We start from the raw sequence: 24,658 nt of genomic DNA, 5'->3' as shown, positions 1-24,658 counted from the left end.
ACACCACCCCTGTATTGCCCGACTTGAGAGAGTGACCGAGAGTTGTCCACCACTCTAACATACACCACCCCTGTTTTGCCCGGCTTGAGAGAGTGCCTAGGAGTTGTCCACCACTCTAACATACGCCACCCCTGTATTGCCAGGCTTGAGAGAGTGCCTGGGAGTTGTCCACCACTCTAACATACGCCACCCCTGTATTGCCCGGCTTGAGAGAGTGCCTAGGAGTTGTCCACCACTCTAACATACACCACCCCTGTATTGCCCGGCTTGAGAGAGTGCCTAGGAGTTGTCCACCACTCTAACATACACCACCCCTGTATTGCCCGGCTTGAGAGAGTGCCTAGGAGTTGTCCACCACTCTAACATACACCACCCCTGTATTGCCCGGCTTGAGAGAGTGCCTGGGAGTTGTCCACCACTCTAACATACGCCACCCCTGTATTGCCCGGCTTGAGAGAGTGCCTAGGAGTTGTCCACCACTCTAACATACGCCACCCCTGTATTGCCCGGCTTGAGAGAGTGCCTGGGAGTTGTCCACCACTCTAACATACACCACCCCTGTATTGCCAACGCCCCGAGAGAGTGACCGGGAGTTGTCCACCACTCTAACATACACCACCCCTTTATTCCCTTGCTTGACCAGCCGTCAAAATCAGATTATGTGGCGAGTATCTTACTTACAATACCCCTCTGAAGAATTCAAGTCCTTATCAACTGATCGCTTCATATCGCGTGCAGGCAAATCGAATCCCTCTCCTTACAGCCTAATTCAATAGTGGCTAGTTTTCACTTCCCGTTAAGACATAGCCGTCGTCCGGCCACCGCCCAACATTTGCCAAACCCAAACTGTGGGAAACCTCTCCAGATGAGACGCGCTTTGCCTTAATGTTTGACCATTAGCACCAAATGCTTACCAATTTGAGAGTGAGGTAGTTTCTTAATGGACAACTTGGTCCAAACTTTGCGTTTACACTGTGTGGTGTGTTTGTGACGCTCCAAGACTCCTTGCGTCATCAGAACCAGCCAATGGTGTCACATGTAGCGATCGTACCGACGCTCGAGCTGTCCTCGCGAGGAGGCGAAGAGCCCTAACCCCATTCGTCGACGGCGAGCATACATTATCTGTGTTTAAATACCACCCCGCCTTTCCCACGTCCACTTCCATCAGACCCGGGGACATATACAGACAGCACACAGGTACGTGTAGATTGCACTCTATTGACTCGACTCTCTCAGCTCCGCCAACACTTTCTGTCACACATTGCACGTCAATAGCAGCAGGGATTTGCCACATTCGACGCACTTTGTTAAGGTCCTCGAGCGTGTGATGTCGCTATAGTCAAACCCATGCTTCACATGTTCCTGGCTGTTCCTTAATTTTGTTAGAGTTATTAAAGCTACTAGTTTTTAATATTAACGTTACAATGCAGAACATCTTAGGCAGGGTTGAAACGCTGATAATTTTCATTAAACAAACTAGACAAAGCCATTAGCTTAGGGCTCCAAGCCATTACTTAACAGATGGTTAATTTGCAACACTTTGATTGATTAGCTGACAATTGATTCACTCATTTAACTCATTTACACTTAATTATAATGTACTGAAGAAAGTAATTAAACACTGTCTTGGTGTACGTCTTAGTGAAATTGCAACACTTCCATTTGTGCTACGTCATCACTGTTCGACCCAACATTTCTAATGCGTATTATATTGTAAGGAGATTAACAGAATCTTCTAATCCCGTCCGTACAGCGACCTTCACAATACGCTGCCCATGTCTGTCACGACTAACACACGTCTATGAAGGACGCAGATTGATGTTAATAGTATCGACTCGCGCCGCAATGCTCGTGCATGTGTTTACTGAGACTGTAAATCAACACTTTAATGATGATACACCGGCATATTGTATCTTGATTATGACATGCCTCACAATGACGGAGAGAGGCGAGGTTAATGGTTGTGATCAGTTTTCCAGCCTAATTTGTCTGTATCGCCAACTCTTTGGTCCCACTGATGTGCTCCTCACTGCAAATAGATCACCTTACTTTGGATTTTCCAATTGAGATTTGCGGTTAGTCAAAGATAATTCATTACTGTGGGTAAAACATTTGTCAAGTTATTGTTGATTGAGGTTATTAGTGCGTGATAAGGTATTATGGATGTCGACTGATCACCCGTCTGGCGTCCACCGATGATCAATGTACCTGTTGCTGGCAAATATTTAATGCAAATCAGGTATCTCCAACTCTGGAAACGGCACCCTGGTATTGATGTACATTAAATATCATCTATGTGGAAGGCCCGCGATGTCAGTTTATCAGCACGAGATAGAAGGTGCTGTTGTTTCTGGTTGGAAGCGAACGGCGACGCGCATGTAATTATTTTGGTTGACAACCGAAACGCAGAGTACTTGTCGTTACATTTTAATCTGCACCCCTGGAAACCTGACGAATTACAGTCGCCACTTGTCCTGATACTTTCTATTTTTTAAAAATATTTGGAATAATTTGTAACATTAAACATTAATATTGAAAAAACAAGACCCCAAGGATTACCGTAGTTAAGTATATAACCAGTATCCCCGATTCTAAGCTCCTAAACAATGTAACTTTTTACTGAAATCTCCCGAAAGTTTTAAAATCGTGTGAACTGATATGATTTAACTTGTTTCGTTATCGCAACCAATGCAATGTTGTCGGAAGTCTCTACATCCGTTTATTATCCATTGAATGCACAAGAAAAATCATAAAGACGACGAAATAAGAACCTCTAACGATAGTCAATACAAGTTAATGTGGTTTGGTAGAAAGAAGTAAATGAAATAACCTCAAACCACAGTCACTACAAGTTAATGTGGGTTCTAGAACATTCGTCAATGAAGTAATTCATAAACAGATGGATCCGTTTAGAGTCACGTGACCCGAGACAGTTTGAAGTTGTAATTTGATTATGATCTGTACTGGAGGCTTATATAAGATGTATTTCAGTCTCGATGTTTTCTGAGAGAACTGAAAGGTGGAGCCGCCGGAGTAAAGTCAGCCTGCTCAGCAGCATATGTCACTGACGGAAATCAGCTTTAGTCAAGGGAAACGCAGTAAATAAATATTACACATGAAGAAGTGCTCCTCATCGGTTACTTTCGATTCCAATGCCTACATGTCCGTGTACATGAGAAGACAAATGAATTTTGTGTAAGTTAATGCTCATTTCTCACAGTGTTTCATCAACGATATAGAGTATTGGTAAATCTAAAGAAACCGCAAAGCATGTACTATAATCATTTAGAAAGTATTGTTTGATGAATTTGACAAAGGAGCAAGTCTCTATCACTTCAGTTGTCAACAGGGGTGGTGTGTTCCGAGCAGGGGTATGTTCCCGTAGCCATATACACCTCATGTGTTTTCATCATGTCCTCCGGCGTGTGGGGAGATCGAAATGATAGGACTTCACGCCTTCTGTTTCCTTTGAGAAAACACAATCTACGTTTATCCTTCACTTTCCTTGACTTTGTTTCTTAAATTCCATTATAAATCCTCGGCTTTGATCTTCTTACGTGCCTCTTTAGTGTGGCTTTCTTGTAACAACGCTATCTGAAGATTTAAATAACATCAATACACTGTGTGTAGCGGCGCTCTTACTTCCTTTGTTTTAGAGAAGTACAACTGCAAACACGTTGTAAACGAAATACGCGTTGAACGCCTCGGTTATAAGCATTGTTCTACACACGTGTAAATAAGTAAATGATCTGTAATTAGTCACGCCCTGTTTTTTCTGTATTAGTGATATTAGTGATTACTTGATGTTCACAGTAATATAAAGTATTACTGGGACTGAAATTGGCGTTATGGTAGAGTTAACAACGCATTGTGTACTCGCGAAAACATCACATTCAACAGTTTAATAGAACTTCAAAATGAAAAACAGCCTTTATCTTGGCATGCTGGTAGTATAGTAATTTGGAATACAGTAGTCATTAAAATACCGAATTGTATGTAACCAACAAATAGGTCCGAGTTCTACATGTGTTTTCCACTTGTTACTTGGTTATGGTTGTAATGATGCCTCGTGGTAAAATACTCCAGTCGCTGTCTAATTATGAGCGATGTGAAGAGATGTGAGCTCAATATAAACGTAATACTGGAAGGTGTCAACAGTCAGCTTCAGACATTAGCAGATTAATTAATTATATCGTACATTATCTCTTTCTTCGAGTGTCTAATTAGCATCAGTAATAACTCAAAGTAATCGTGCAGTATATGGAAATCAGCGTCAGGACTTGTGGTGAGCGTCAGTGTTAGCAGCAGACAACACACGCCAGATGCGTGCACAGCTCCCTTATTGGTCAAATCGTGATGTAGAGAAACTTCAGTGTTAGCAGCAGACAACACATGCCAGATGCGTGCACAGCTCCCTTATTGGTCAAATCGTGATGTAGAGAAACTTCAGTGTTAGCAGCAGACAAGACGTGCCAGACGCGTGCTAAGCTCCCTTATTGGTCAAGTCGTGATGTAGAGAGACGTCCGTGTTAGCAGCAGACAAGACGTGCCAGACGCGTGCTCAGCCCCCTTATTGGTCAAGTCGTGATGTAGAGAGACGTCCGTGTTAGCAGCAGTCAAGACGTGCCAGACGCGTGCTCAGCTCCCTCAGTTGTCAAGTCGTGATGTAGAGAGACGTCCGTGTTAGGAGCAGAAAACACACGCCAGACGAGTGCTCAGCCCCCTTATTGGTCAAGTCGTGATGTAGAGAGACGTCCGTGTTATCAGCAGAAAACACACGCCAGACGCGTGCTCAGCCCCCTTGTTGGTCAAGTCGTGATGTAGAGAGACGTCCGTGTTAGCAGCAGAAAACACACGCCAGACGCGTGCTCAGCCCCCTTATTGGTCAAGTCGTGATGTAGAGAGACGTCCGTGTTAGCAGCAGACAAGACGTGCCAGACGCGTGCTCAGCCGTAACACATTGTACGCCGTTCTCGTGACGCTGGCGGGTAGCTGTAACACATTGAACCTTATTTTCGCGACGGTGGCGGGTAGCCGTAACACATTGTAAGCCGTTCTCGTGACGCTGGCGGGTAGCCGTAACACATTGTACGTTGTTCTCGTGACGCTGGCGGGTAGCCGTAACACATTGTACGCCGTTCTCGTGACGCTGGCGGGTAGCCGTAACACATTGTACGCCGTTCTCGTGACGCTGGCGGGTAGCCGTAACACATTGTACGCCGTTCTCGTGACTCTAGCGGGTAGCCGTAACACTTTGTACGTTGTTCTCTAACTGGGGAATGGTAACCGATTTGATTGTTCTTTTATCGGGGATTGGTAACCGTAACACATTGAACGTTATTCTCGTGACGCTGGCGGGTAGCCGTAACACACTGTTCGTCGTTCTCGTGACGCTGGCGGGTAGCTGTAACACATTGAACGTTATTTTCGCGACGCTGGCGGTTAGCCATAACACATTGTACGTTGTTCCCTCGACGCTGGCTGGTAGCCGTAACACATTGTTCGTCGTTCTCGTGACGCTGGCGGGTAGCCGTAACACATTGTTCGTCGTTCTCGTGACGCTGGCTGGTAGCCGTAACACATTGTTCGTCGTTCTCGTGACGCTGGCGGGTAGCTGTAACACATTGTTCGTCGTTCTCGTGACGCTTGCTGGTAGCCGTAACACATTGTTCGTCGTTCTCGTGACGCTTGCTGGTAGCCGTAACACATTGTTCGTCGTTCTCGTGACGCTTGCTGGTAGCCGTAACACATTGTTCGTCATTCTCGTGACGCTGGCGGGTAGTCGTAACACATTGTACGTTGTTCTCATGACGTTGGCGGGTAGCCGTAACACATTGTACGTTGTTCTCGTGACGCTGGCGAAAGTTGAGGCTGCCAACCTTCTTCGGTACGCAGGATTCGGAACACAATTTAGAGGGTATTCGGGACTCAGAATTGTGGTACGCGGGATAAAATTGTATTTGGTCCGCAGATTAACCATTTAAAAAATACTTACTGGTGTACGTAAAAAAATCATTTATACATTTCAAGTTTTTCAACATATTTTCAGTAATTTAACTTCAAATTGCACAATTTTCTAATCGGTTGAGCAATGAAACCCGAAGTTTAACACTCAGATGGTATTCGGGATTCAGGGTTAACATTGAGAACCGGAGTTTAACATTTAGATGGTATTCGGGATTCAGGGTTAACACTGAGACCCGGAGTTTAACACTTAGATGGTATTCGGGATTCAGGGTTAACATTGAGACCCGGAGTTTAACACTTAGATGGTATTCGGGATTCAGGGTTAACATTGAGACCCGGAGTTTAACACTTAGATGGTATTCGGGATTCAGGGTTAACATTGAGACCCGGAGTTTAACACTTAGATGGTATTCGGGATTCAGGGTTAACATTGAGACCCGGAGTTTAACACTTAGATGGTATTCGGGATTCAGGGTTAACATTTAGAACCGGAGTTTAACACTTAGATGGTATTCGGGATTCAGGGTTAACATTGAGACCCGGAGTTTAACACTTAGATGGTATTCGGGATTCAGGGTTAACCTCGATACCCGGAGTTTAACACTTAGATGGTATTCGGGATTCAAGGTTAAATATGAGACCCGGAGTTTAACATTTAGATGGTATTCGGGATTCAGGGTTAACATTGAGACCCGGAGTTTAACACTTAGATGGTATTCGGGATTCAGGGTTAACATTGATACCCGGAGTTTAACACTTAGATGGTATTCGGGACTCAAGGTTAAATATGAGACCCGGAGTTTAACATTTAGATGGTATTCGGGATTCAGGGTTAACATTGAGAACCGGAGTTTAACACTTAGATGGTATTCGGGATTCAAGGTTAAATATGAGACCCGGAGTTTAACACTTAGATGGTATTCGGGATTCAGGGTTAACATTGAGACCCGGAGTTTAACATTTAGATGGTATTCGGGATTCAGGGTTAACATTGAGAACCGGAGTTTAACATTTAGATGGTATTCGGGATTCAGGGTTAACATTGAGACCCGGAGTTTAACACTTAGATGGTATTCGGGATTCAGAGGAGGACGGGACTTTGCCATAGTTATATAATAACTAGCAAGTAACTATTTCTGAAAGCTAAACATTCACTATTCAGACATGACTGAAACATCTTGACAAATGGAAGCTCAGTTCTTCCATATTGAATAATATTAAAAGTCATTGCTTAAGTTTGGGTTTCTTTGTAGAATTGGTGCCCAGGGACTTATATTCTTGTCGTTGGGGCGACTAATGGATGGGGGTGAGACTAGGCCACTTGGCCGATTGCGTGTCATCGTGCACCCACGGCGAGGTGGCTCTGTCGCTCATGCTTTCAGTCACCAGTTTGTCTGGACCGGACTTTTTTAATATGCCGGGGTGATATAGCTGGAATATTGCAGACTGTGGTGAATAACAACAATTACTGTCGCTCTTGCGTACTGTAAACACCCACTGTGATACCAATCTGTTGAATCGCCGTACCAGGAATCTGAGTTCTGCCGGCCAGCGATACCACCGAGTCATTGCAATGGCCCTACAGAAGAAACATCTTTAAATGAGTCCTAAACAGCTAGATCGGACGGGTGTTGATTTCAACCTAAATACTGTCTGTTAATTATACCACTCAAAAGAAGTTAAGGAGCACCCGATGTGTTCATGTGACTATAGTTCATTTGTTATGTCCATGTTCATATATGTACTACCGACAAAATAAGGGAACTAATAATTTGAATGAAATTTTCGTTGAGGTGTACTTTTACATTACAGTGGCCTTGCGTCTGAACGCAACACCTAACCACAATGCAATTTCACATCATGCATAAACAGCACGTGATTGCACGTGCACATAGAAGCCAAAGTGTGTTTGCCTTCAGGGGAACTCACAATCACAAATGCAACTGAGCCAAGTACACGCTTAAAATGCCCCCGATAGTGTATCTCAATGAACACACAAAATAACGATAGAGGAGGGGGCGTCAATATCCCAAGTCGACCGAATGTTTGGCAATCAAAAAGTGTTATTTCTCGACTTTGGTACAACAGCCGTTAAACGGATGGAGTTACAATGAGAACTTGGCTTGGCAGGCCTAAAAAATGACATCTGGACAAGATCTTTAATTACACTACGCAAAAGAGTCAAATCTGCTCCTGTTATCAACAGAGAATTCCGTACAATAGGAGGAATGCGCGCGAATTTCAACATCAACTGTTAAAACCCTGCTCTCCTCAGCCCACCTGAAAGCAAGGCGTGTGACCCTATCAGCTTACCAAAGGCGGCAAAGATTGTTGTGGGCGAGGCAACACGGGGGACGGGCAGTGCGCCAGTCACACCATGTTTACAGACGAATCACGGCTTTACTTCCGATTCACAGATGACAGAAAACGTTGTTCTCGACGTAGCGGCGAGGGGTATGCCAGGGACCAATTCGAAACATTTTGACGAAATTTTACGTCCTGTCGTTGTTCAATCCGCTGGAATTATCGGCAGAAATTTGGAACTGCAATACCAAACCACAAGTTTCCCAGGTCGTCACCGAATATCACAGACGAGAAGGTGTACAGACATTGGACTGGCCCGCGAAGACCTCTGACATGCCCCCATAGAGCATTTGTTGAATATCTCGGGCGGAGAGTGAACGTGGCCTCAGCTTGGGATAGTTCTTCAGGTGGAATGACGGGCAATACCAAGGGCAACCATACGTAAGTTAATCAACATTATAGCTAAAATGGATTGAGTTATCATTAAACAGCCCGCAAGTTATCAGAAATAAGCGGGCCACTGTAACTTAATATGCCCTCATTGTTTGACGACCAACCATCATCACGCCATATGACGTCATATTGATATAAGGGTAACGCTATTTTTCAGGGCATTATCGTTTGCAGAAGCCCGAGGTCTTCCATTAACTGCCCGACGAAGGAGAATGGATAGAATTTGTTATCAAATAAAAATAAACAACGATATCGGTTTTGAAACATTTACTGCAATCAACACACAACGAATGTCACTGACCCACTTTCACAAATATGGAAACGTCATAGAACAAACCAGATCACGTCACTATTGAACATTATATACCATCAAGGCGCCGTGTATGTATCCTCCAACATGGTGGACAAATCAGATATTGATCTTCATACCCGAAAATAATATTACAGACATTTAGCGTCCTTACACCTTCACTATCATTTCATCAGTTCCGTTATGTCGGTATTAAATATGTTTAAAAGACAGTAACGCAATGTCAACAAAAAACTGAATGAAAAGCAAGGTTGATATGTTTAGAACAAGAACACATAAAGTTTGATGATGAGGCCTTCGATATCGTACACTTTTGACATTTCATCATATTTATTTTGTAAAACCAGTCACAGTAGTACAAACATGGTTTGCCAGTAAACATTCCCCCGTGGGGATTTCGGAGTATGCGTATTCCGTGCTGTAGGAGGCGACAACATGGATGGGTGTTCACGTTCCCTGGCCTTCTTCATTTCATGTCATCGTACTCAAATGGCACAGGTTGTCTGGTTCAGTCTCCAATATTTACAGGCTGCCATCAAATTGCTGGAATATTGCGGAGTAAGACAACAAAGAAAAACTAAAAATAACGTCAATCATGTATGATGTATGTGGCTCAAATGAAATTACTACAGATATACATTTTGTTGTGAATGTTTAAAGTAATAATCATTACTCATTGGTCACCAGAGGTTCCAAATCCGAATAACGGTGTTCTGATTAAAACAGCAGATGTGATATTAGCTTATCGAGTAATAAGATGTATTTCATTTGGAACTTCTATCACACGCACAAACAGGCTTTGGCGCCAGACAACAGGATCATAAGCGTTGACAGGATGCAAGCAAACCCTCAGCCAACAAATATTCGTTTTAATTACTGGACTGAGTGCTAATAAGGTTGACAACGGTCACCAAGACCTTGATGGAATATGAAGCAGAATCTGATTCTGCATTATCAGTCGTCGTTCAAAGACAAACTGTTGTATCATTTCCTCTATCATTTTATTTCAAAGCTGGAATTAATTACTTTCGTTTAGAAAGGACGTTTAGTGTTATAAGTCCCCTGTCAGTTTGACAGATGTCAATCGTGTCGATCGGAACATTTCAAAACGGGCACCTAACCTTACATTGTAACGTGACAAAACGGCCAGATTCCAGTTACACGCGTACTCACTTTGTTCAAAGAAGTAGTTAGCTAAACTCAAAGAAAAAACTGTGTTCTACACATTCAGTTAATTAATAAATCGTAAGATAGTCTTAATTCCGCTTTCGACAATATTTCAGTTTTATCCAAGCGTAGGTGGGATGGAGGTGCAAAGAGAAACAGCTCCCGAAAGTTTACGCATAAATATAAGCGACAAGACCAGTTTTATAACCAAAAGAAAATCTCTGCCATACGCAGTCCATTGTACTTTTCCGACTTTATCATAAGCATGTGTTCATTAATCACTATCAAATGGTGATAACACCAGGTGTTCGGTACCACGAGCATGTGTTCATGAATCACTATCAAATGGTGATAACACCAGGTGTTCGGTACCACGAGCATATGTTCATGAATCACTATCAAATGGTGATAACACCAGGTGTTCGGTACCACGAGCGTGTGTTCATTAATCACTATCAAATGGTGATGACACCAGGTGTTCGGTACCACGAGCATGTGTTCATGAATCACTATCAAATGGTGATAACACCAGGTGTTCGGTACCACGAGGATATGTTCATGAATCACTATCAAATGGTGATAACACCAGGTGTTCGGTACCACGAGCGTGTGTTCATGAATCACTATCAAATGGTGATAACACCAGGTGTTCGGTACCACGAGGATGTGTTCATGAATCACTATCAAATGGTGATAACACCAGGTGTTCGATACCACCAGCATGTGTTCATGAATCACTATCAAATGGTGATAACACCAGGTGTTCGGTACCACGAGCGTGTGTTCATTAATCACTATCAAATGGTGATGACACCAGGTGTTTGGTACCACCAGCATGTGTTCATGAATCACTATCAAATGGTGATAACACCAGGTGTTCGGTACCACGAGCGTGTGTTCATGAATCACTATCAAATGGTGATAACACCAGGTGTTCGGTACCACGAGCGTGTGTTCATGAATCACTCTCAAATGGTGATAACACCAGGTGTTCGGTACCACGAGGATGTGTTCATGAATCACTATCAAATGGTGACAACACCAGGTGTTCGATACCACCAGCATGTGTTCATGAATCACTATCAAATGGTGATAACACCAGGTGTTCGGTACCACGAGCGAGTTTCATGAATCACTATCAAATGGTGATAACACCAGGTGTTTGGTACCACCAGCATGTGTTCATGAATCACTATCAAATGGTGATAACACCAGGTGTTCGGTACCACGAGCGTGTGTTCATGAATCACTATCAAATGGTGATAACACCAGGTGTTCGGTACCACGAGGATGTGTTCATGAATCACTCTCAAATGGTGATGACACCAGGTGTTCGGTACCACGAGGATGTGTTCATGAATCACTATCAAATGGTGACAACACCAGGTGTTCGATACCACCAGCATGTGTTCATGAATCACTATCAAATGGTGATAACACCAGGTGTTCGGTACCACGAGCGAGTTTCATGAATCACTATCAAATGGTGATAACACCAGGTGTTTGGTACCACGAGCATGTGTTCATGAATCACTATCAAATGGTGATAACACCAGGTGTTCGGTACCACGAGCGTGTGTTCATGAATCACTATCAAATGGTGATAACACCAGGTGTTCGGTACCACGAGGATGTGTTCATGAATCACTCTCAAATGGTGATGACACCAGGTGTTCATAACCAAGGACATGGATATGGTTCTGGTGAACCGAGGATTGGAATTTGGGCGAATCACTGTGTCGAACACGGAACAATCACATCATGAAAGCAAAAGGACACAGCTGCGTAACAACTGTATTGGTTGTTCTGTTTGACAAACTGAGATGATGAGAATAGGCCAGAACCGATTTGAACCTATTCTGTTTCAAACGTTGAGGGGCGGTAGGGTAAGCCTTGGTGTTAAATACTTTGCGTACCCCATATAGGCAGATTAAGTGACATTCGTGCATGGTGACCCTCGCAGTATTTTTCATGGAAAGTGCTGACAGTGGAGTCAACCGCTACTCACTCACCTGTGAGACCTGTATGTTATCTCTTGCTTTGGCAGCACAAAATTAAGTTTGAAACCGTCAACTTGAGGTTCCAAATGTTAGCTGAAAAAAATAATCATCCATCTTTCTTAGCTATTTAAACTATGAAGTATTATTTGCAACACCACATTCAACTCTCTTAAGGTTAATACTGGGCTTCCAGTGAGGTAAAAACCACAATGCCACCACTGCAGAGCACCAGGGAAATATTGATAATGTTATAAAATAGTGCCAACTTCAACTTCAAAACTTGTTCATCTTCATAACTTTTCAAACTTCATAAAGGTTAAACAGGAGCAAAGACCAACTATATATCGTCGCAATAAATCTCAGGTTGTATGTATTCATAGTTGTACGATAAAGGAATGTTTCCTCGTGAACATCACTTCCGTATTAATGCCTCTATGTTTGTTGTACAAAGCATGTGTTCATGGAAATGCAACGTGTCATAAAGTGAATTAACTTGAATACATGTAATGCATGCTTCCTTGGAATATACTCTCTATATCTACTGCCCCTGACAGTGTTATTTAATCTCTATATCTACCGTCCGTGACAGTAGAATTTACTCTCTATATCTACCGTCCATGACAGTAGAATTTGCATTCTCTATCTACCGCACTTGACAGAGGAATTTGCATTCTATATCTACCGCCCCTGACAGTGGAATTTACTCTCTATATCTACCGTCCGTGACAGTAGAATTTACCCTCTATATCTACCGTCCATGACAGTAGAATTTGCATTCTATATCTACCGCACTTGACAGAGGAATTTGCATTCTATATCTACCGCCCCTGACAGTGGAATGTACTCTCTATATCTACCGCCCGTAACAGTAGAATTTACTCTCTGGATCTTCAGTCCCTGACAGTGTTTAAACTCTCTATATCTACCGTCCGTGACAGTAGAATTTACTCTCTATATCTACCGTCCGTGACAGTAGAATTTACTCTCTATATCTACCGTCCGTGACAGTAGAATGTACTCTCTATATCTACCGCCCCTGACAGTGTTATTTACTCTCTATATCTACCGCCCCTGACAGTGCTATTTACTCTCTATATCTACCGCCCCTGACAGTGTTATTTACTCTCTATATCTACCGCCACTGAGACTGGAATTTGCATTCTATATCTACCGCCCGTAACAGTGTTATTTACTCTCTATATCTACCGTCCGTGATAGTAGAATTTACCATCTATATCTACCGTCCGTGACAGTTGAATTTACTCTCTATATCTACCGCCCCTGACAGTGGATTTTACTCTCTATATCTACCGCCCGTGAAAGTAGAATTTACTCTCTATAACTACCGCCCATGACAGTAGAATTTACTCTCTATATCTACCGCCGCTGACAGTGGATTTCACTCTCTATATCTACCGCCCGTGACAGTAGAATTTACTCTCTATAACTACCGTCCGTGACAGTAGAATTTACTCTCTATATCTACCGCCCCTGACAGTGGAATTTGCATTCTATATCTACCGTCCATGACAGTGTTATTTACTCTCTATATCTACCGTCCATGACAGTGTTTTTTACTCTCTATATCTACTGCAGTGACAGTAGAATTTATTCTCTATATCTACCGCCCCTGACAGTGTTTTTTACTCTCTATATCTACTGCAGTGACAGTAGAATTTATTCTCTATATCTACCGCCCCTGACAGTGTTTTTTACTCTCTATATCTACTGCAGTGACAGTAGAATTTATTCTCTATATCTACCGCCCCTGACAGTGCTTTTTACTCTCTATATCTACCGTCCCTGACAGTAGAATTTACTCTCTATATCTACCGTCCTTGACAGTAGAATTTACCGTCTATATCTACCGTCCATGACAGTAGAATTTGCATTCTATATCTACCGCCCGTGACAGTAGAATTTACTCTCTATATCTACCGCCCTTGACAGTAGAATTTACTCTCTATATCTACCGCCCTGACAGTGTTATTTACTCTATACCAGACGCCCCTGACAGTGTTATTTACTCTCTATATCTACCGCACCTGACAGTGTTATTTACTCTCTATATCTACCGCCCCTGACAGTGGAATTTGCATTCTATATCTACCGCCCCTGACAGTGTTATCTACTCCCTATATCTACCGCCCCTGAGACTGGAATTTGCATTCTATATCTAAGAAGGAAAACCAAATGCCCTTCTCGGTAATTGCCTACATTTGTAATAATTAGGTGTTTTATCTGACGGTGACTCGCAACGTATTCTGTAAGGAGGTTGTGGTGCCCAGCTTTAATTAGACTATTACATCTAGTAATGACAACGACATTACCTAACACCCTTACTCCTCTCATCACCAACACGCGAACAAGTAAGAGAAGAAATATTGTGATCCAACACGTTTATTGTTTAACCGTTGAATTTGAGTGAGTGAGTGAGTGAGTGAGTGAGTTATATTTAAAGTCACATTGGCAATATTGCAGCCATATCGTGACTAACAAGGTTATCCGTTGAATTTGAAGGGCTGCACTTAATAAATCATTCGGAGAGTGAAGTAGATAAAACTGCAGTGTTAGCGAATGGTCAGCCAACACCGTATGTGACAGAAAAAAACAATCTATCAAATGTAAGTGGTTTGACAGTCTGTTCTTATAAAACAAATGAACGCTGGGGTATTGAAGTCAAGTGTGAAAGTAGTACAGTGATATTGTCTACAGCTAGGTGAAGGTGGGTGAAATCTAGCCGATGTGTGTGACAATTCTTCCAAGGAGCAACACTGTCACAGAGTCGTTAATTGACGACGGGGTGACCGCCCGGGGTTGTCTCGCTGCCGTCTAGAGTGCCTGCCCCCTTGATGGCGTGGTTGTCTCGCTGCCGTCTAGAGTGCCTGCCCCCTTGATGGCGTGGTTGTCTCGCTGCCGTCTAGAGTGTCTGCCCCCTTGATGGCGTGGTTGTCTCGCTGCCGTCTAGAGTGTCTGCCCCCTTGATGGCGTGGTTGTCTCGCTGCCGTCTAGAGTGTCTGCCCCCTTGATGGCATGGTTGTCTCGCTGCCGTCTAGAGTGCCTGCCCCCTTGATGGCGTGGTTGTCTCGCTGCCGTCTAGAGTGTCTGCCCCCTTGATGGCGTGGTTGTCTCGCTGCCGTCTAGAGTGCCTGCCCCCTTGATGGCGTGGTTGTCTCGCTGCCGTCTAGAGTGCCTGCCCCCTTGATGGCGTGGTTGTCTCGCTGCCGTCTAGAGTGCCTGCCCCCTTGATGGCGTGGTTGTCTCGCTGCCGTCTAGAGTGCCTGCCCCCTTGATGGCGTGGTTGTCTCGCTGCCGTCTAGAGTGCCTGCCCCCTTGATGGCGTGGTTGTCTCGCTGCCGTCTAGAGTGCCTGCCCCCTTGAAGGCGTGGTTGTCTCGCTGCCGTCTAGAGTGCCTGCCCCCTTGATGGCGTGGTTGTCTCGCTGCCGTCTAGAGTGCCTGCCCCCTTGATGGCGTGGTTGTCTCGCTGCCGTCTAGAGTGCCTGCCCCCTTGATGGCGTGGTTGTCTCGCTGCCGTCTAGAGTGCCTGCCCCCTTGATGGCGTGGTTGTCTCGCTGCCGTCTAAAGTGCCTGCCCCCTTGATGGCGTGGTTGTCTCGCTGTCGTCTAGAGTGCCTGCCCCCTTGATGGCGTGGTTGTCTCACTGCCGTCTAGAGTGCCTGCCCCCTTGATGGCGTGGTTGTCTCGCTGCCGTCTAGAGTGCCTGCCCCCTTGATGGCGTGGTTGTCTCGCTGCCGTCTAGAGTGCCTGCCCCCTTGATGGCGTGGTTGTCTCGCTGCCGTCTAGAGTGTCTGCCCCCTTGATGGCGTGGTTGTCACTGCGTCATCAGTCTTTTTTAGGACTTTAGGACGTTATACATAATAAGACGTGTACACCTTACTGTACAGACACCACAGCCAATGTCATATCAGGTACTACAACATCCTCCACATTCAGCAGGAGTATTAATGTTGAATGTGGACGAAATAAAGCTACCCCAAATGATGGGCTGGTTGAATGTCTCATGATATGGTAATATATAGTGTGAACGGTCGAAATCTTGGTGCAAATTCATGCAAATACAATATAATTGATTCATGCACTGGAGGAATATCCATAAGCGATCTCCCGTTAGGCATTTCTCTATTGATATCACAACACATCAAATTTTACCATCCTTCAGCTGACGTCAATCAGTTTGATGGTGCCAGCAGAATTATTATACTGAGTTGCTATTGGCCTTTATGTGCCGCCAATATATGCTTATACAAGTGGTAGTTTGTGTATTTATGATTGTTGCAAACTGGATGATCATAAGTAGGCTGTATCGTGCTAAGGAGCGATATTGGATTTTACTTATTTCCAAGCTCCTCATCAGGCCAGTGGGCGTGTGTATCTGGCGGCTTGTAGACACCATACAGAGGAGCTTGCCGTTGTTCATTTTACCTAAACTACCTAGAGGCGACAGTCACATATTCTCCATGCATTCCACGTAAAATTGCGATGATACCCTGAATCTCCGTCAACCTACAGCTGGGGCTTCAACAGCATACTGGATATGAATGAGTTTTTATAAAAAGATATATCAAGAACCAACATCAAACTTGCCGCCGTGACAACTGCCATGGTGCATGGTGGTTTACTTGAAGATCATGTTGTCTTTGTTTGTTAAGTATATTTTGTATTTCGATGTAACTCAAATGAGCATGTTACACCAGTACACCCACGCACTGAGTTCACCCTCCCTCATAGTAAAACATCATCAATGTATCCAGGACACTGTACACACTGAGGCGAGTCTGTGTAGCACTACGCTGAAGTTGTACGACGTGTACTGGTAACGTTTCTACCACGTACTGAACACATGTCTGCAGTGTCGTCTACCACACCGATAGTTGACCTGTGTACAGACATTCATATCATATCACACACCGATAGTTGACCTGTGTACAGACATTCATATCATACCACACACCGATAGTTGACCTGTGTACAGACATACATATCATACCACACACCGATAGTTGACCTGTGTACAGACATACATATCATACCACACACCGATAGTTGACCTGTGTACAGACATTCATATCATATCACACACCGATAGTTGACCTGTGTACAGACATACATATCATACCACACACCGATAGTTGACCTGTGTACAGACATTCATATCATATCACACACCGATAGTTGACCTGTGTACAGACATACATATCATATCACACACCGATAGTTGACCTGTGTACAGACATACATATCATATCACACACCGATAGTTGACCTGTGTACAGACATACATATCATACCACACACCGATAGTTGACCTGTGTACAGACATACATATCATACCACATACCGATAGTTGACCTGTGTACAGACATACATATCATACCACACACCGATAGTTGACCTGTGTACAGACATACATATCATATCACACACCGATAGTTGACCTGTGTACAGACATACATATCATACCACACACCGATAGTTGACCTGTGTACAGACATACATATCATACCACACACCGATAGTTGACCTGTGTACAGACATTCATATCATATCACACACCGATAGTTGACCTGTGTACAGACATTCATATCATACCACACACCGATAGTTGACCTGTGTACAGACATTCATATCATACCACACACCGATAGTTGACCTGTGTACAGACATTCATATCATACCACACACCGATAGTTGACCTGTGTACAGACATTAATATCATATCACACACCGATAGTTGACCTGTGTACAGACATACATATCATACCACACACCGATAGTTGACCTGTGTACAGACATACATATCATACCACACACCGATAGTTGACCTGTGTACAGACATACATATCATACCACACACCGATAGTTGACCTGTGTACAGACATACATATCATACCACACACCGATAGTTGACCTGTGTACAGACATACATATCATACCACACACCGACAGTTGACCTGTGTACAGACATACATATCATACCACACACCGATAGTTGACCTGTGTACAGACATACATATCATACCACACACCGATAGTTGACCTGTGTACAGACATTCATATCATACCACACACCGATAGTTGACCTGTGTACAGACATTCATATCATACCACACACCGATAGTTGACCTGTGTACAGACATTCATATCATGTGACACAGCCTGAGTTGAAGCCAGAATCTTCTCATGAATCTAAGTGTGGTGTACTTGGGTACAATATGTGAAGCCCATATCTGGTGTCCCCCGCTGTGATAGTACTGGAATATTGCTGTAGCAGTGTAAAACTCACTCACTCACTCACTCACTGATGACTTTGATGGTTAAGTCTGACCATCTCTCAAAGCTTTTGAGCATACACATAATTAATGTTTCTAAGAATTGCAAAACGAATAACCATAGCGCCATACGTTGAGAGTCATCAGTTGAGTTTGGGGACTAACACACGGCAACGTCTTCATAGAGAGTTGTAACCGAAGGACAACTATTTGTACTGCGGTTTATTAGGACTGTATGTCTGTGTGTAGAATTTACACCGGAACCTGGCCGTTGCCACGGATGTTGCTGAGCACGATGCTGTTTATGAGAAGTCGCCGTGGAGACAGTTGGTCGAGGCTTGAAATAAAACAGTTAGTCGTTCTACACCCTCATTACGGGATTTCTACACGCACTCATTCCGCGCATGTCCTCGAGCTTACCTAACGTCAGTCACACGATGGGAAGTTGCTGTGTCCTTCATACGCACCAGGATTAGGGCGTTGTCGGGATAGGTCTATATTTTATGAGATGTCACAATTACCATTGCAACATTATTTCTTGTTTTACTGTGCTCTTGGAATATAAAGACGTTTAATATTACCTGGAAAATACATAATTAAGAAAATAGAAAGTATTTTCCTGTAAGCCATTTTTGAAATGCTAGGGCCTTGGGCTGCTAGCAAACATGTTGGTGTCTGTTATGAAGGCACGCTGGGGAATGTGACATCGCTCTATAGTTAAATAGAAATATAGAAATACGACACTGTTGTACACTAGGATAGAAATATGACACTTCTTGTACATTGTTGTACAGTAGGACAAGACTAGAAATACGACACTGTTGTGTGGTAGGACAATGTTGTACAGTGGGATAGAAAAACGACATTGTTGTACAGTAGTATATCAATACAACATTGCAGTAAAAAATTATCGCAAGCCGACACAGTTGTACAGCAGGATTGAAATACGACACTGTTGTACATAAGGATATAAATGCAACATATTCATTTACAGTTCTATGGAAATACGACAGTGTCCTACAGAAGCATAACAATGCCACACTGTAGTACATAAAAAGGACATTGTTGAATAGTAGGATAGAAATACGACATTGTTGAATAGCAGGATAGAAATACGACATTGTTGAATAGCAGGATAGAAATACGACATTGTAGAATAGCAGGATAGAAATACGACATTGTTGAATAGCAGGATAGAAATACGACATTGTTGAATAGCAGGATAGAAATACGGCATTGTTGAATAGCAGGATAGAAATACGACATTATTGAATAGCAGGATAGAAATACGACATTGTTGTACAGTAGGATATCAATACAACGATGCAGTCGAAAATGATTGAAACACGACACAGTTGAACAGAGAAATTACACTGTTGTACATTAGGTTTTAAAGACAACGTTAGTGTACAGTTTTATGGAAATACGACACTGTTCTACAGTGGCACAAAAAGTGCCACACTGTTGTACATTAGGATAGAAAACTGACATATAAAAACCAAGATATAACTAAGATATAAAAACTAACATTGTTGTACAGTACGATATAAAAACTAACATTGTTGTGTAGTAGGATAGAAAAACTGACATTGTTGTGCAGTACGATATAAAAACTAACATTGTTGTGCAGTACGATAAAAAAACTAACATTGTTGTGCAGTATGATATAACACTAACATTGTAGTGCAATAGGATAGAAAAACTAACATTGCTGTGCAGTAGAATAGAAAACTAATACTATTGTGCAGTAGGATATAAAACTTACATTGTTGTGCAGTAGGATAGAAAACAAACATTAGTATGCTGTAGGATAGAAATCTAACATTGTTGTGCAGTACGATATAAAACTAACAGTGTTGTGCAGTACGATATAAAACTAATATTGTTGTGCAGTACGATATAAAAAACTAACATTGTTGTGCAGTACGATATAAAAACTAACATTGTAGTGCAGTACGATATAAAAACTAAAATTGTGGTGTGGTAGGATAGAAAAACTAACACTGTTGTGCAGTAGGATAGAAAACTAATACTATTGTGCGGTAGGATAGAAAACTAACACTGTTGAGCAGTACGATATAAATTAACATCGTTGTGCAGAAGGATAAAAAACTAACATTGTTGTGCAGTAGGATAGAAAACTAATACTATTGTGAGTGAGTGAGTATGGTTTTACGCCGCTTTTAGCAATATTCCAGCAATATCACGGCGGGGGACACCAGAAATGGGCTTCACACATTGTACCCATGTCGGGAATCGAACCCGGGTCTTCGGCGTGACGAGCGAACACTTTAACCACTAGGCTACCCGACTAATACTATTGTGCAGTACGATATAAAACTAACATTGTTGTGCAGTAGGATAGAAAACAAACATTGGTATTCTGTAGGATAGAAAACTAACATTGTTGTGCAGTACGATATAAAACTAACAGTGTTGTGCAGAACGATATAAAACTAATATTGTTGTGCAGTAGAATAGAAAAACTAACATTGTAGTGCAGTAGGATAGTAAAACTAACACTGTTGTGAAGTAGGTTAGAAAACTAACATTGTTGTGCAATACGATATAAAAACTAACATTGTAGTGCATTACGATATAAAAACTAAAATTCTTGTGTGGTAGGATAGAAAAACTAACACTGTTGTGCAGAAGGATAGAAAACTAATACTATTGTGCAGTAGGATAGAAAACTAACATTGTTGTGCAGTAGGATAGAAAACTAACACTGTTGTGCAGTACGATATAAAGTAACATTCTTGTGCAGTAGGATAAAAAACTAACATTGTTGTGCAGTAGGATAGAAAACTAATACTATTGTGCAGTACGATATAAAACTGACATTGTTAAGCAGTAGGATAGAAAACAAACATTGGTATGCTGTAGGATAGAAAACTAACATTGTTGTGCAGAACGATATAAAACTAACAGTGTTGTGCAGTACGATATAAAACTAACATTGTTTTGCAGTACGATATAAAAACTAACATTGTAGTGTAGTAGGATAGTAAAACTAACACTGTTGTGAAGTAGGATAGAAAACTAACATTGTTGTGCAATACGATATAAAAACTAACATTGTAGTACATTACAATATAAAAACTAAAATTCTTGTGTGGTAGGATAGAAAAACTAACACTGTTGTGCAGTAGGATATAAAACTAACACTGTTGTGCAGTACGATATAAAGTAACATTGTTGTGCAGTAGGATAAAAAACTAACATTGTTGTGCAGTAGGATAGAAAACTAACATTGTTGTGCAGTAGAATAGAAAAGCTAACATTGCTGTGCAGTAGGATAGAAAACTAATACTATTGTGCAGTAGGATAGAAAACTAACATTGTTGTGCAGTAGGATAGAAAACAAACATTGGTATGCTGTAGGATAGAAAACTAACATTGTTGTGCAGTACGATAAAAAAACGAACATTGTTGTGCAGTACGATATAAAACCAATATTGTTGTGCAGTACGATATAAAAACTAACATTGTAGTGCAGTAGGATAGAAAAACTAACACTGTTGTGAAGTAGGATAGAAAACTAACATTGTTGTGCAATACGATATAGAAACTAACGTTGTTGTGCAGTACGATATAAAAACTAACATTGTAGTGCAGTACGATATAAAAACTAAAATTGTTGTGTGGTAGGACAGAAAAACTAACACTGTTGTGCAGTAGGATAAAAAACCAATACTATTGCTCAGTAGGATAGAAAAACTAACACTGTTGTGAAGTAGGGTAGAAAACTAACATTGTTGTGCAATACGATATAAAAACTAACGTTGTTGTGCAGTACGATATAAAAACTAACATTGTAGTGCAGTACGATATAAAAACGAAAATTGTTGTGTGGTAGGACAGAAAAACTAACACTGTTGTGCAGTAGGATAGAATGCTAATACTATTGTGCAGTAGGATAGGAAACTAACACTGTTGTGAAGTACGATATAAATTAACATTGTTGTGCAGTAGGATAAAAAAACTCACATTGCTGTGCAGTAGGATATAAAAGTAACAATGTTGTGCAGTAGGACAGAAAACTGACATATAAAAACCAAGATATAACTAAGATATAAAAACTAACATTGTTGTGCAGTACGATATAAAACTAACATTGTTGGGTAGAAGGATAGAAAAACTGACATTCTTGTGTAGTACGATTTAAAACTAATATTGTTGTGCAGAACGATATAAAAACTAACATTGTAGTGCAGTAGGATAGTAAAACTAACACTGTTGTGAAGTAGGATAGAAAACTAACATTGTTGTGCAATACGATATAAAAACTAACATTGTAGTGCATTACGATATAAAAACTAAAATTCTTGTGTGGTAGGATATAAAAACTAACACTGTTGTGCAGAAGGATAGAAAACTAATACTATTGTGCAGTAGGATAGAAAACTAACATTGTTGTGCAGTAGGATAGAAAACTAACACTGTTGTGCAGTACGATATAAAGTAACATTCTTGTGCAGTAGGATAAAAAACTAACATTGTTGTGCAGTAGGATAGAAAACTAATACTATTGTGCAGTACGATATAAAACTGACATTGTTAAGCAGTAGGATAGAAAACAAACATTGGTATGCTGTAGGATAGAAAACTAACATTGTTGTGCAGAACGATATAAAACTAACAGTGTTGTGCAGTACGATATAAAACTAACATTGTTTTGCAGTACGATATAAAAACTAACATTGTAGTGTAGTAGGATAGTAAAACTAACACTGTTGTGAAGTAGGATAGAAAACTAACATTGTTGTGCAATACGATATAAAAACTAACATTGTAGTACATTACAATATAAAAACTAAAATTCTTGTGTGGTAGGATAGAAAAACTAACACTGTTGTGCAGTAGGATATAAAACTAACACTGTTGTGCAGTACGATATAAAGTAACATTGTTGTGCAGTAGGATAAAAAACTAACATTGTTGTGCAGTAGGATAGAAAACTAACATTGTTGTGCAGTAGAATAGAAAAGCTAACATTGCTGTGCAGTAGGATAGAAAACTAATACTATTGTGCAGTAGGATAGAAAACTAACATTGTTGTGCAGTAGGATAGAAAACAAACATTGGTATGCTGTAGGATAGAAAACTAACATTGCTGTGCAGTACGATAAAAAAACGAACATTGTTGTGCAGTACGATATAAAACCAATATTGTTGTGCAGTACGATATAAAAACTAACATTGTAGTGCAGTAGGATAGAAAAACTAACACTGTTGTGAAGTAGGATAGAAAACTAACATTGTTGTGCAATACGATATAGAAACTAACGTTGTTGTGCAGTACGATATAAAAACTAACATTGTAGTGCAGTACGATATAAAAACTAAAATTGTTGTGTGGTAGGACAGAAAAACTAACACTGTTGTGCAGTAGGATAAAAAACCAATACTATTGCTCAGTAGGATAGAAAAACTAACACTGTTGTGAAGTAGGGTAGAAAACTAACATTGTTGTGCAATACGATATAAAAACTAACGTTGTTGTGCAGTACGATATAAAAACTAACATTGTAGTGCAGTACGATATAAAAACGAAAATTGTTGTGTGGTAGGACAGAAAAACTAACACTGTTGTGCAGTAGGATAGAATGCTAATACTATTGTGCAGTAGGATAGGAAACTAACACTGTTGTGAAGTACGATATAAATTAACATTGTTGTGCAGTAGGATAAAAAAACTCACATTGCTGTGCAGTAGGATATAAAAGTAACAATGTTGTGCAGTAGGACAGAAAACTGACATATAAAAACCAAGATATAACTAAGATATAAAAACTAACATTGTTGTGCAGTACGATATAAAACTAACATTGTTGGGTAGAAGGATAGAAAAACTGACATTCTTGTGTAGTACGATTTAAAACTAATATTGTTGTGCAGAACGATATAAAAACTAACATTGTAGTGCAGCAGGATAGTAAAACTAACACTGTTGTGAAGTAGGATAGAAAACTAACATTGTTGTGCAATACGATATAAAAACTAACATTGTAGTACATTACAATATAAAAACTAAAATTTTGGTGTGGTAGGATAGAAAAAACTTACACTGTTGTGCAGAAGGATCGAAAACTAATACTATTGTGCAGTAGGATAGAAAACTAACACTGTTGAGCAGTACGATATAAAGTAACATTGTTGTGCAG

The 24,658-nt window shown here is 41.4% G+C and overlaps 1 protein-coding gene across 2 annotated transcripts in view; it reads left to right on the top strand.

The window, feature by feature from the left end:
- Window positions 1-1,049: 1,049 nt before the first annotated feature.
- LOC124142959 (FMRFamide-related peptides type HF-1-like) overlaps window positions 1,050-24,658 on the top strand; it is a 37,993-nt gene continuing 14,384 nt past the window's right edge. For both annotated transcript variants that reach the window (XM_046511732.2, XM_046511731.2), the window contains exon 1: window positions 1,050-1,197. The gene's annotated coding sequence lies outside the window, so the exon portion shown is untranslated. The remainder of the gene's footprint in view (window positions 1,198-24,658) is intronic.

Source organism: Haliotis rufescens, unplaced genomic scaffold (assembly GCF_023055435.1).
Source record: "Haliotis rufescens isolate VD_foot unplaced genomic scaffold, xgHalRufe1.0.p SCAF_6, whole genome shotgun sequence".
In the NCBI taxonomy this organism is placed as follows: domain Eukaryota; kingdom Metazoa; phylum Mollusca; class Gastropoda; order Lepetellida; family Haliotidae; genus Haliotis; species Haliotis rufescens.
This window is presented reverse-complemented; position numbering and strand designations above follow the sequence as displayed.